Below are 14,744 nucleotides of genomic sequence, written 5' to 3' on the forward strand. Positions count from 1 at the left end.
CCTCGCACACACGGAAAGCCGCTGTATCTGACAAACCGAGGCAAATGTCGTCTCTCTCTCTCTCTCTCTCTCTCTCTCTCTCTCCATCAGTTGATCTCTCGCGTCATCTCATCCTCCCTCACTCACTGGCATTCTCGTGTACTTCCTCCGTTTCTGACACATATGATTCCCTAATATGGGCACAGGGAAACACGAGAGCGGCGCAAGATCTTGAAGCAGAGCAATAAAGGACAGAAAATATTCCAAATCTTTGTAAAAGGAAAAATTAGTTCTCTTAATTAATCTATAGAAGAGTTAATGACTTTTATCAGTGTCTTCCTCAATGATGTAATCTGTACAACGGGCTCTTGTCACATCCTTCTGTATTCCTTTTTCATTGGCATTGCCACAACAGCCTTCATTATATTTTCTAAAATAAAGCAATTTACATAATATTTCGCTTTTTTTTTTCATTCATTTTTACTGAATGGTTTAGACTCGTGTGTGGGAGAAATTTCTTGTTTTTTATCTTGATACATACCGTCCACATTTTTCAACCACAGGTTTTTTTTAAATACCATTTTACTGACAAGATTACTTTTAAAATGCAGTCTAAAGAACCACTTTTTCTCGTTTATCTTGGACAATTCAACATTTATTAATATTCAGTTATTTTAAATGCAATATCATTCTCATTTAGAATAATGGAATATCAGGAATACCTAACATTCAAATATTCTAAAATGCGAAGCAGGTATTCCTGATATAAATGAATATTTATATCTGAAAGATTATCAAAGGAAATTTATATAAAACAATCATCCATATACGTTAAACATTTCTGAAGTGTTCTTTTGTAAATAAATAAATGCAAATCGCTATTTACTTTGGTGTCAGTTTGGCCACTCTCCATTCGCTTCTACAAACACATTACTTTATACATGATAGTGGATAAGTTAAAAATATTTAAGCGTTTTTTCTGCACTAAGATGAAAATGAACTTCTTTTGTTCTGCAGCTTTCGGAACTGATTCTGCAAACATGTAATTTTTCTTTTTATTACTAAAAGAAAGAAACTTAAAGGCTGATTAGCGTTTACAGTTCACCGTGAGTGCAATACTTGATGTTAAAAATGTTGCTATGATGCAAACCGAGTTTCAATGGCATTGGTATAAGAGTGGTTAATTCATCTTCAGCAGAAAAATGTTCTTCGCGTCCTAACGGTGATTTTTGACCGACATGAGATTTTAAAAAAAAAAAAAATGACATTAATCAGCTCATGATTTCTCCGATTTTGTTCATCCGATATTTGTGATAAAAGTTATTATTATTATTAGAAATCCTGCATCTTCCTTAAAATAGCATAAGTGTTACATTATTAGTTTCAATTTTGACAAAAAATCTCTTTCTGGTTGTTTATGTTCTAATAAATATTAGCTAATAAAAAGTGCCTTTATTTTTGAAAAAAAATATTATTAGAGTTAACAGTCAAAGAGTAACAAGAAACATGAAATACAATAATGAAAATGAGTCCAATTCGGGCCTTATCCAAAGGCCTAGGAAACGACTAAATATCGTCGTAAAATGCGAGATGTCCCTAAAAATGAAGTTTTCTGGAGTTGAGATGGTGTTTATCTGGGAGGTTCAACTTTTCCAGATGTTTCATAAATGTTCTTGGTATTGCTCCTAGTACTCCTGCGACTATTGGAAACGTTGTTGCTTTCTTGCTCCAAAGTCGTTGAATTTTCAATCTCCAGATCCCTATACTCGGTAAGTTTTTATGCAGTTTTCTGTTCTACTATCCCTTGCTATTGCCACATCAATAAACTGCACGTGTTGTCGTTCGACTGCGGTGATTGCTGGCATATTATGTTTAAGATATCTGTCTGAATTTTAAAGTCCGTAATATCTTGGCATTTTCATTTTCAGTAAATTTTTTCAACTGTGTGTTCCCACGGGATTTTTGCAAGTTGGGAAAGCATGTTTCGTGTACAAGTTCCAGTGTACCACTTTTGTTACCCGATTATGCTTTTGTTTATAGTCTGTATGGGCAATCTTGCTGCAAGAATTAATCAGACGGTCCACTGTCTCTTTTTTATCTCTGCATAGGCAGCATTTGCTATCGTCACAGATCTTTTCAATCTTCGCTTTAAGCAGCAAGTATCAGACCTTCTGTCACTTTCTTGATGCAGCCCTGTTGAAGCCATTGCCAAGTTAAGCGACTGTCAACTTTCTCTTTAATATCTTTCAAATATTGACCATGGAGTGCTTTATTTTTTCAATCTTCCGATCTTTTTGCCATTTCTTTCTCCGTGTACTCCTCTTTTTGAATTTACAACATTCACTACTTTTTCTTTGTAGGCTTTTGTAATTAAAAAACTCTCTCTCTCTCTCTCTCTCGGTTATTTACGTTCTAATAAACGTTAGCTAATAAAAATTGTCTTTATTTTTGAAACAAAATTATTATTATTATTATTATTACTACCTCACCTATGGTCATGAGAGTTGGGTAATGACCGAAAGAATGCGGACACGAATCCAAGCGGCTGAAATGAGGTTCCTTCGAGGGGTTGCGGGGCTGACAAGACTCGACAGGGGCAGAAGCTCTGCAATTCGGGAAACCCTCAATACTCAACCGCTGCTTCTCCGTGTTGAGAGATCACAGTTACGTTGGTACGGGCACCTGGTCAGAATGCCACAAGAAAGGCTCCCTCAACAGGCCCTCTTTGCCAAGCCAGAGGGTGGGAGGCCACGTGGAAGGCCAAGGACTCGCTGGATAGATTATATCCAAAACCTTGGGTGGACACGTTTGGGAATCCCACCAGAACACCTGCGCTTGGTGGCAGAGGATCGTGACCATTGGAAGTTCCTCTTGCAGCTGTTGCCCCCACAACCCAATTAGGAAAGGTGGGCCTTGAAGATGTATGTATGTAAGTATGTATTATTATTATTATATTTACGCTACGATCTCGCACTTTCTTGTTAAACGTTCCATTTGAAATAATTTGTGCGTGTGTGTAAGCGCGCGCGCACACACACATACGCACGGAGAGAGAGAGAGAGAGAGAGAGAGAGAGAGAGAGACATATGAAAGGCTGAAAGTTTGAGCTGAGAATGACTTGTTTACTTAAACTTAAGCAGCATTTTACGTAACATCCAGGTCACATACCTCGAGAAATGACATTTCTCCGACTTTAATTAATCTCTGACAGAAAAGAGGATTAGCGCGATTTCTGCCTACCTAATAGGCTAGATTGCTCTAAAGATCAATCTAACCTACCTAAATAATAGGTAGGCAGAATAAAAGAAAAGAAAGATTGAATGAAAAACGAAAAGTCTAGCACTCACTTGTCCACAGGTTTGAAAAAACTAAACAAATGTTGATACAAGAGCAGTTTTTTGTCCATTTTTGTTTTCTTTTATCTTTTTTATATGACTACAACGTGCCAAATTTTGTAAACGTATAGTACGATAGTGGGCTAAGGAGTTTTTCTATTTTAGTTTTTTTTAAGTCATTTTTTTTATTTTTAATTTATTCTTTACATATATCCACAACCCTGCTCAGAACACTAAACATGAAACTTTTCAAGGCACCTCAGACCTCCATTAAACTTGTAGTCGCCTCACACCAGAGGATGAGGCGACTACATCTAAGACAATCACTACATCTAAGACTCACATCTAAGACAATCACAAGCATACATGCGGGTTTCGAACCTGTCAGGTTAACCTTGTAGGTCAAAGAGTGGCTACGTTAACTACTCCTTAGCGTAGAGATTTCGAAACATAACACATTTCAAAATATAACCAAAACAACTTTCGAAATTTCGCGTAACATTAATAATATCGCATTCATAAAATTAAATACGTTGCGAGAAAAATTAAAAGATAATCTTCAGAGCTATCATTTGCGGTCGTCACAAGGAAGATGCAGTCCAGAAAATGGAACACTGGTCCACAAAATCATATTTCAGAAAATGTAATATTGTGTATGAGCATATCTATTCCAAAGTATAATATATATCTTACAAACACTTTACACTGACTGTAGATGCAATAAAATTTGTTAAAATTATTTCGATATGGGAATTGCTGACAATGTTTGACTTGTCAGATGCAGTGATTGTTTACGAAACCTTAAAAAAAAAAGATTTGTTGGCATACACTCTCTAATCAAAAGTATCCAGACACCCCTCTGTAATTTGTAAACTGACGTCTAGATGTCACTACGATCTTACTTAGCGGTATAAAAGGAGGCACGGAGCTGTGTGTTGTTCAGTGATAAGAAGTATGAGTAGAATGAGTAGGTCAAGAGAGCTCAGTGACTTCGAATGTGGACTAATTATTGGTTGCCACATCAGTAAGAAATCTGTCACAGGCATTTGAACCCTCCTCAAGCTGCCCAAGTCAACAGTTGGTGACGTGATTGTGAAGAGGAAACGTGAAGGCATAACCACAACAAAACCACAGTCCGGTGGGCCGCGTTTAATGGCAGACAAGAACCGTCGAGCGTTGAAGAAGGTGGTTCGTGGAAATCGCCAGACATTGAGTCAAACAATCACCCGGGAGTTCCACAGTGCTACTAACAGTAGAGCCAGCAACATGACTGTGTGCCGAGAGTTAAGAGGAATGGAGTTCCATGTTCGAGCAACTGCCCATAAACCAAACATTTCTCCTGTGAACGCTAAGCACAGCCTGCAGTAGTGTAAAGAGCGACGTCACTGAACAGTGGACAACTGGAAACGTGTGATTTGAGTGATGAATCACGCTTTACCATGGGGCAGTCCGATTGGAGAGTCTGGGTGTGGCGAATGCCTGGAGAACGATTCCTGCTATGGTGTTTAGTGCCAACAGTGAAATTTGGAGGAGGTGGCGTTACAGTGTAAGAGTGTTTTTCATGGAATGGACTTGGCCCACTCGTAACACTACACGGAAATCTAAATGCGGAAGGGGTACAAGGACATTTTGACCCGTTGCATACTGTCGACGGTTGAAGATCAATTTGGTGATGACTATTGTCTGTATGATGACAATGCTACCTGCCATAAAGCAAGGTCTTTGAGGGAAATGGTTTGTGGACAATAGCGTTCCAGAAATGGACTGATCGGCCAGGAGCCCTGACCTGAATCCCATAGAATACTTTTGGGATGAATTAGAAATTCGACTGCGACTCCAGACCCCAACGAGCCATTCCTCCAGAGACGTTCCGACACCTGGTAGAAAATCTCCCGGCAGAGTCAGAGCTGTCATAGAAGCAAAGGGTGGACCAGCCTCGCATTAATGTCCACTACTGGAAAGTGTGTCACACGGAAAGTCTGATTACAGTTTCCAGTAGATGTCCAGATACTTTTGATCAGATAGTGTATTTCTAGGGGAGCTGTTTCGGAAAACCCTTGTATGCACTTAAGATGTGTTCATAAATTACGTAATGTCATTTTTCGAATTTCCAGATTTCCCTTATCCCCTCTGTTGCAGAGCAATATAAATAATACGATCACAGACTTCTCTCTTATTGCCCCTAAGACACCTGTTTCCGCCCTCACGCTAAGAAATATATGAACAGTCCCCTATGGAAAGTAAGAATGAATCAAAACTAAAATTTGAGGATAAAAATATGGAATTGTAATATGAATAATGTACAAGAGAATACTAAATGAAAAAGAACACTTAATGGTGATCAAGATGATCATAAGCAAACTGATTTTAAACCAATCATGAATTTTTGCATGAGTCTCGATAGTACAGCTCGGTAATGAGAATACAACGCTTGATTGGAAAAATGAGTTATATTTATTTAATGTAAATATCAAGTAAATTTGATAGGTATAGTAGATTGCTATTACAAGACAAAGAATTCGATTCTTTTAAGCCAATTCAGACCTCCATCACACGATGGTAGACCGCCATCCTGCTTATCTGAGGTCCGAATTGATTAAAAAAAAAAAATCTGTTTTTTTTTTTTTGTCTCTAGAATAGATTATACATGCATACCTGCAGTGGAGTTCGAACATAACTCATCTTTGTTGGAGAGTGGATATGTTAATTCCTCGTCTATCCAGCCCTGCATGTTCTGTCATTATTACCAAAAATTAGGTTTATTAGATTTAGATTTAGGTTTATTATTACCAAAATTAGGTTTATTAACTGTAACAATCCATTAGAACTAATAAGCAAAGCGAGATGTGATACGATGGAATCTCAAATATGAATTGTAACTTGTATGCCTTCATATGTGGCATCAATTGTATTACAATGAAAGCATGAAAAATGAATGGTTTAATGTATGTTTTTTTTTCAGAATTTTAAAATTCAAAGAACATTCTAAAATGAAACTGAATCTAGTCCTGAATATGATTATTTCTGTAATCCGATACACGAAACAGCTATAAGAAGATTGTACCGTGTTTGACTATTATACATATTTGTCAAAATGAACCTTGAGTCATATTGACATTAGTCCAATTTTTTGCAGTTTCTGTATATGTTTCTGAAAACAATAGTAAAAATATTTACATAAACATATATTTATAGATAACGTCTTTTCTACAAGGAGCTCACAGTATACTCTCTCTTTCTCTCTCTCTCTCTCTCTCTCTCTTTCACTCGAAAAAAAAAGATCTTTGTCACACACTCTATGACAAGTAGTACAAGTTGCACTATCGACAGTTTGTTACAGGAATTCTAATTTTAGTAGTTGCTGGTACACCGCCAGGTTCTCTCGCTCGTTTCTGGTATGCAATACCAATCCCACTACAGGTAGTCAAGTGGAAGACGTCATTTTGAATTCGCAAATTTAACTTTTCCATGTTACCGCTATAATTGCAATAGTTCGGAATTTATTTGGGGTTAAATGAGTTAAATGTTTACTTTACTAAGTTTCATCTGGAATGGCCCTAATCCAAAATATACATCCTTCGAAGACAGAGCAACTGGTGGGGTTTTTAAATGAAGCTAAATTGGTTTTGAACATTGAAATTTACTAGAAAAAAAGTATGGGTCAATTAGAACACAAAAAATCGTATTCAAACTTAAAAATAGCCTTTAAATTGGCTTTGTAATGGAGCATATAGAAATGAGTGATTTAGTTTCATTCCGTTAACATAAAAGTTTTGTTCTTTTTTGTGATATATCTTGGCCGAAAAATACTCAGGTTCAAAACTATAGAATGAGAGCATTATAGCAAAATATAATTGAATTTTTAAGGAAGCAGATGTCAGTTTGTTGAGGAGTAGCGATCGTTCGTTCGTAGCAGACTAGCCGGTATACTTGAACTTTTTTTCTGTTAAAATACTAAGATGGTTCAAGTTAACGGAAAGGAAATGCCGGAATTTAACATATTTGGGTGTCCCCAGATATATTAAATTTACAACATGATTGTAAATGTATTTTTATTTTTTATTTTTTAAAACGTCGTCTGAGTTTGGATGGAAATTTAGGATTAAGGTTTAATGTGAAAATTTTCGTCAGCTTTATCCGTTAGTATCACTTTATGATTCTAAATTCTGAGATCATTATTCTCTCTCTCAAAAATTTTAATCGAAGAGGAAGATTCAAATAATCCTTTATTAAAAAATTCCCCTTAATTCTTTGTTTCATTGGTTTGGAATGTCGGTATTCATTTCATTATTTATTTATTTCAATAAAATAATGAATAAGTATTAATAAGGTGGTCCGTCATTATTTCTACACACACACACACACACACACACACACACACACACACACACACACACACACACACACACACACACACACACACACACACACACACACACACACACACCAGTGTGGTCCAAAAATGACGCTCTTTTTTATTCCTATTTATTTCACAAATTCTTGATATTTTTCTTATAATTTGTTTATAATTTTCCTTATTAAAGAAACTCCCACGCTGTTTTAATATTTATTTTCCTTCATGTAGCAGAATGTTAATGTCTACAAAAAATGTTCAAACTTCCCCCGTTCCCCTCCTCTGGTGTTCAATACAAGCTTCGGTCTTTGCTGTAACGCTCCTGCAAGTCATCATACACACTGAAATGCCATTTTCGGGAAATTTGTCCTGAAATGTTTGTTTTCATTTAGAAAAACTATTTGTGTTTTTTTTTTTCTTCTAGACAAAATCGTTCATTACATCCCACAGATAGAAGTCAAGAGAGGATAGATCTGGTGATAATGTTGGCCACTCGCTCTAACCAAGGCGACCTAGTCTGTGAAATTAAGATTTAACCATCCTTTAGATTATATTTGATCATTCAAACATATAATTAAAATGAAATTATTGATCTTTAATTGATCATGATTTATAAACATCTAATACCAACAAGTTTCGCCGAAGGGACTGTCCGGCTTCTTCAGGGCTTATAATGGTAAGAGAAAAAACTCAAAGTAGGTAGTACAGAGAAAATGGACTAACTCTATCGTGTAAATTAAACATTAAATAGAACGCGTAACCACACATGGAGCGTGTTGTGTTAGTCATTGTTATGAGAACACGTTCTGTAGTTTTGAGCGAAATTAAATTCTGGCAGACTGAGTGATCTTCTTAAGGTTTTCCATATGTCAGCTATTATCATTCCCTAGTTTCTGTTAAGATTTTTTCCAGAACGAAGGAATACAACGGCTTCTTTGAAATTTCTACAACGGAAACCTTCTTCTAAGTAAGGCATGGAGTTGCTATCCAAATCATTGGTATGGTTAGTAATCGCGAAATGATGGACTAGACCTGAGTTGTCTGTTCTGTTGTTATTAACATCTCCTATACGTTCTTTTTTTTCGGATTTCGAGGTCTGTCCTATATAGTTTATACCACAAGCACATGGGATGTTGTACACTCCAGCGTGTTTGAAAAAAAAGCATTAATGTCTTTTGGCGATCTTAAAACATGACGGACAGTCTTGACCGGTTTGAACGCAACTCTGATGTTGAAAAGTTTAAAAAGTTTTGCGATCTTTTCGGACACTGCATAAGGAATAACTATGGATGAACTGTATTGCGTGATAGTAGGTTGTTGTTGTTGTTGTTGTGGGGGGGGGGTTGCTATGAAGCATCTTGTTGATTAAATTCCTTGGATAGCCGTTTTTTATTAATGTCTCTGATATATGAGTAAGTTCATCATAGAGTTCTTTTTCTTCTGAGATGATGTTCGTGGCTCTATTTTTGAGTATGTGTATTATGCTGAGCTTCTGGGAAATATGGTGAGTTGATTTGAAATGAAGATAGCGTCCAGTGTGTGTGTGTGTGTGTGTGTTGGTTTGCGGTAGACTGTTAGTTTGACATGTCCATCTGCTAGTTTCTTGATTAGAGTATCCAAAAATGGTAGTTGATTATCTTTTTGTGTCCCTCTAAATTATGAAGACATCGTCTCCATACTTCCACCACACTAAAGGTTTTGGGTCTAATTTTGAGAGGATGTCTGGTTCATGGAAAACCATGAAAAGATCTGCACATGGCGGCGAAAGAGGACTACTCATAGTTAAGCCATTTAGTTGCTCATATATCGTTTCATTCCATTTAAAATAATTAGATTTAAGGCAATGACGAAAAAGGTGAGCCGTATCTTCAGGGAAGAGATTGTATAGGATACTGATAACTTTTTCTACTGGGTTGTTGGCAAATAAAGATACCACGTCCAAGCTAGCGAGAATGTCTGTCTTTAAGATCGAGATGTTTTTCGATTTCTCAACAAAGTGCTTTGAATTCTTAATGTAAGTGTCCGATTTTCTGATATGTCTTTTCAGGAGGCTGGAGAGGTGTTTGGATAATAAATGTGTGGGAGCATTTCTTCCATCAACGATCGGGAGTAGCGGAACTCCGCTTTTGTGGACTTTCGGGGCTCCATACAATCGTGACGTCAATGGGTGTAGTGACTTCAGATTCCGTTGCAAGTCTGTGGACTAACTAGTCATGTTTCGTAATAGGTTGTTAGTATCCTTGTGGTTTTTCCATGTTGGGTCCGATGTTTGAGTCATTAGACTCTAATATATGATACATTGATGAATCTGATAGTAATTCTGCAATCTTGACTATACATTAATAAAAAATGGCTATCCAAGGAATTTAATCAACAAGATTCTTCATAGCAACCTCCCACAACAACAACAACAACAACAACCCACCATCACTGACAGTTCACCCATAGTTATTCTTTATGCAGGCAGTGTCCAAAAAGATCGCAAAACTTTTTAAACCTTTCAACATCAGAGTTGCGTTCAAACCGGTCAAGACTATCCGTCATGTTTTAAGATCGTCAAAAGACATTAATGCTTTTTTTCAAACACGCTGGAGTGTACAACATCCCATGTGCTTGTGGTCTAAAGTATATAGGACAGACGTCGAGTAGCCTCGAAACCCGAAACAAAGAACATATAGGAGATGTTAATAACAACAGAACAGACAACTCAGGTCTGTTATTTCGCGATTACTAACCATACCATTGATTGGGATAGCAGCTCCATGCCTTACTTAGAAGAAGATTTCCGTTGTAGAAATTTGAAGGAAGCTGTTGTAGTCCTCCGTTCTGGAGAAAATCTTAACAGAAACCAGGAATTGATAAAAACTTAATTCCATAATGGGATGAAGAACCGGCCTGTTGGAAAACGTTAATAAGATCACTCAGTCTGCCAGTATTTCATTTCGCTCAAAACTACAGAACGTGCTCTCATAACAATGACTAACGCAACACGCTCCATGCGTGTAATATTACGCGTTCTGTTTAATGTTTAATTTACACGATAGTGTTACTCCATTTTCTCTGTACTAGCCACTTTGAGTTTTTTCTCTTACCGTTATAAGCCCTGAAGAAGCCGGACAGTCCCTTCGGCGAAACTTGTTGGTATTAGATGTTTTATAAATCATGATTAAATAAAGATCAATATATATTTCATTTTAACTATTTAACCATTCTCTGAACTTAACTCCATAATGGAATGAAGAACCGACCTGTTGGAAAAAAAATAATAAAAATTTTATGTTAGCTCCCCTTAGGAAAGTAAGACGTCTTCTCTGTTTTTCAATCAACAAAGTGAGTTTGTCAATTGGGTGCATATGTAATTGTCGAAACTAGCGTATAGGAGCGATGAACCATCATGTCTTATCAACAGCCAAGTGTTTATATATATGTCACATTTTATCGAAAATCTGACTTAAAAAATAAATAAAAAAACGAAGAAGATAAAAAGAAGGCAACGATTTCCACATAAATATAAATATAAATGTACTTCTTGTAAACCTCGAATTAACTTGAAATTAGAACTTCTTCCTTCTGATCCTTGTTTCACTCCAAAGCATTATTCAAAAGACAGCAGGTGCAGTCCTAATAGTATTTCTAGTTTGATAGTTAAAATCGTTCTTCACGTATGCTAAGAAATAAGAAAGAAAAGTGGGGAAAGGGATCGCTTCCCTATCTCCTGCTCCTAAGTATGCCATTTGTCATGAAGTGGAGTTTCCCTGTGGTTGCCTTCAGTCTGTGTTCGCATACAGACTGTCATATCTGAGTGATGATGCTCAGACATAAATCATAGTTCGGAGTCGGCATATTACAACAAATATGCAAACGCACTTTTAGTTGGGGGGGGGGAGCATAGCAGTATTAATTAGAATAATGGGATTGATGTTGCCCGTTCACTACTGTTATATTACCTACAAAAATTAACCTCTTCAATAGATGATTGATGCATTGGCCAGTTATTAAGGTTATTTGAAATTAAGGCCAGCTAAATACTATTAATGGGTGGTTGACGGAGAGGATCCATGGCCTATTGGTTTGTTCAGATTTCATTCCCAATTTCCTTCTATATCTTACAAAAATGCAATACTTTTTTCATTAGTTAAAATAAGCCTACAACAACAGGAATAATTTGATATTTTGTTGATAAAAATAATGACATGATGAAATAAAATTTAAGATGATTAATAATATAGGATTAAAAAGCTGTTTCTGGGAATAATTAATAACAAAGAGGTAATAAACTTCGGAAAAATATAAAACACTTTTTTTTAGTGCATTTCAACGATGAATGTTTTCATGATCGGTGAATTGTTTCTTTTATAATATCCAAATTCTTCGTGACTGAGAGAAAATAGTTCTTACTTGAAATTTTTAGAGCGATTTCGAGTATAAGTACCTTGTATTGCTGTATCATTCTATGGTAGGTACCCATGCAAGAGTTGAGGTTATTTTGAGCCAAAGCGGAAACTGTTAACCTGAGAAACCATATATTTATGTGACCCATTTCTCGCTGTTTTTAGCCGTGCTTATTACTGTAGACGACAGTAACGAATATACTCATAACCTAAATAGCTTCATATTTTCTCATTTAATAAAATAATAATTAAGATATTTCAACAAACGACCACTTTAGAAGCCATTTCAATAATTACTTTTAAAGGAACTAATTATGGATATAGCGTACTTTAATAAGTAAAACGACCACCTCTTGTTTAACTAACTGTATGCGCTTCTAACCCAAAGGTGTCAAAGCACGAAAAATTCCTATTAGTGCAACCGATTTGGTGTTCATTGACAGATAACATTAAAGATAATTATGAGTGCATCATTCTAAAATGACAAATTGTAGCTTAATTATTAAATTTGACAATTTTTTGCTTTTATAAATAAGAACCTGTAATTTAGAATATCTCCATTAACAGGATATATAATTGGTTTTTAAAGAATACTTTTGGAATGTAAAATTATTAGCAAAATATGGCAACATGGGCTACTTTCAATATAATTAAAGTGTGTCTGGAGAGGTAGTAATGTACTTTATCGAACTCTTTTGTAATTATATAGTACGTATATGTAATTGCTTTCGATAGTAATTACATTTATCGTTACATCGACGTTGATCTATGATTGACATCCCAGAAAAATTTGTACAGCAGCATAAATTTCATCCGTAAACTGTGAACAGCTCAGTATAGATCGCTAAGTCACCTTTCAAAACGATAAACGTAGTTTGCTATATTTGTAACACCCGAAGTCTGCTGAACCAGTAGTATAAAAAATATCTGCTCCCATCTCGTCTTACTGTCATAGGCTGAATGCCTGTTAGGGCCATGTAATGTTTTTAAACATGTAATGGCCATGTTTTTTTTTTTTAAATAAACATTTTACTAGTAGTGTCATTGCTTCTATTTCTATAGAATATTATGTCTACCAAATTTACGTGGAATCAGACTAGTTTGTTTGTTTGTTTTGCGATGAGATTGGGGAAAACTTTACTTAAATAGGTAACTTATCTAAGCTCGATATTAAGCTACAGTTGGTCAGCAGTAAGGAGAGATAATAAATGTTTAATGAATTGAGTTATAGATTAGTTATTGTTCAATGAATTGTTTTGCGATTAATTATTGTTCCATGAACTGTCTTTCCATGAATTGCATTTTCATTGAAAAACATTTTTGTTACTATTTTACAGTTAAAATATTGTGTGACCAAAGACAATGAATAATTGTGAAACGTGTTTCAACGAACCAACATTCAATCATTTATAAAAGCATATAAAATTGAGAAGAAAACAACTCCAGGAACACCACAAACTTGGTGGATACATGTTGTAATCAAAAGCCAAAGACAACTGGATGAACATCTTACTTCAGATGTGACTAATGATAAACGGAGATCGATAGAAATCCCTAGAGTGGCAGCATTGAATCTAAATGATCCATTAAGCTGTGGAAGAAGAGGCACAAAAATGAAGAAAGCGTTTTTTATTCTTCCCCGTCTTCTTCATTAGGATAATGAAGAAGACACGAATAGGCACTGTTATGATGAACCGAATATGAGAAATACTCCTGTAAAACAGCATTTTATCAACTTGACTGGAAAATACTGCTCACCTCTTATGGATGTCTTTTACCTTTTTACATTCTTGGGAATGTTCAATGCTGTAATAACTACACATCATAGCCTTAACAATCTTAGTCATTTTTTATTAGTTTTGAAACATGTTATTATTTACTCAAGTCATGTAAAAAAGAGAACTGTGGTATGTTTTGCTGGTATCAGTTTTTAAGACATCTCAATTACTTAAAAGTGAATTCAGCTTTAGCTTAAAAACTAAAAGAAATGAGTCCTCTAACTTTTTAGTACACTGCTTGGAAAGAAGCCAACGAACATCCCCATTCGCTTAGTGCATAATACCAAGTAACGAGTCACGTGTCTGTAGCGGGTATAAATTGGAGGAATATGATGCTCCCAAATCAGTGTAACTGCATCTAGGCGAAATGACTGCGAGAAGGGAACCAACTGAGATCGAAACAGACGGTATGATAGAGTTCCATGTTGTTCCAGACCTATCTGTTCGGCAAAATGTTGGCAGACTGGGCTATCCCATGTCAGCAATCAGTGATGACGTTCGCTGATTATTGACATTCGTCGACCGGCACGTTGAATGTCGAGGTCCACAGTTCGACTGAAACACGAATCTGCACAAAAAACATTCAGAAACGAGGCTCACAACATGGATTTCCATGGAAGGACTGCAATATACAAGCCCAACTTTTCCTGAACCAATATGCAGCATTATTTTCAGTGGTGTAAAGAGCGTATATAATGGTACATGGAAGCTTAGAATTGTGTTATGGAGCGAAGAATCACGCTATGTGTCACTATCTGCTAAGCAGATGGACCAGTGTGAGTATGGCGGATGCCCAGTGAAGTTCTTTTATTAGCGTGTCTAATCCCAGGTATGAAATACGGAGGTGGCAGTGTAATGGTATGATCCTGTTTTTCTTGGTTTGGTCTCAGACCTCGGTTTGTGGTGT

The sequence above is a fragment of the Typopeltis vanoorti genome, chromosome 25 (assembly GCF_054136105.1).
Source record: "Typopeltis vanoorti isolate ZY-2024b chromosome 25, IOZ_Tvanoo_1.0, whole genome shotgun sequence".
Classification (NCBI taxonomy): Eukaryota; Metazoa; Arthropoda; class Arachnida; order Uropygi; family Thelyphonidae; genus Typopeltis; species Typopeltis vanoorti.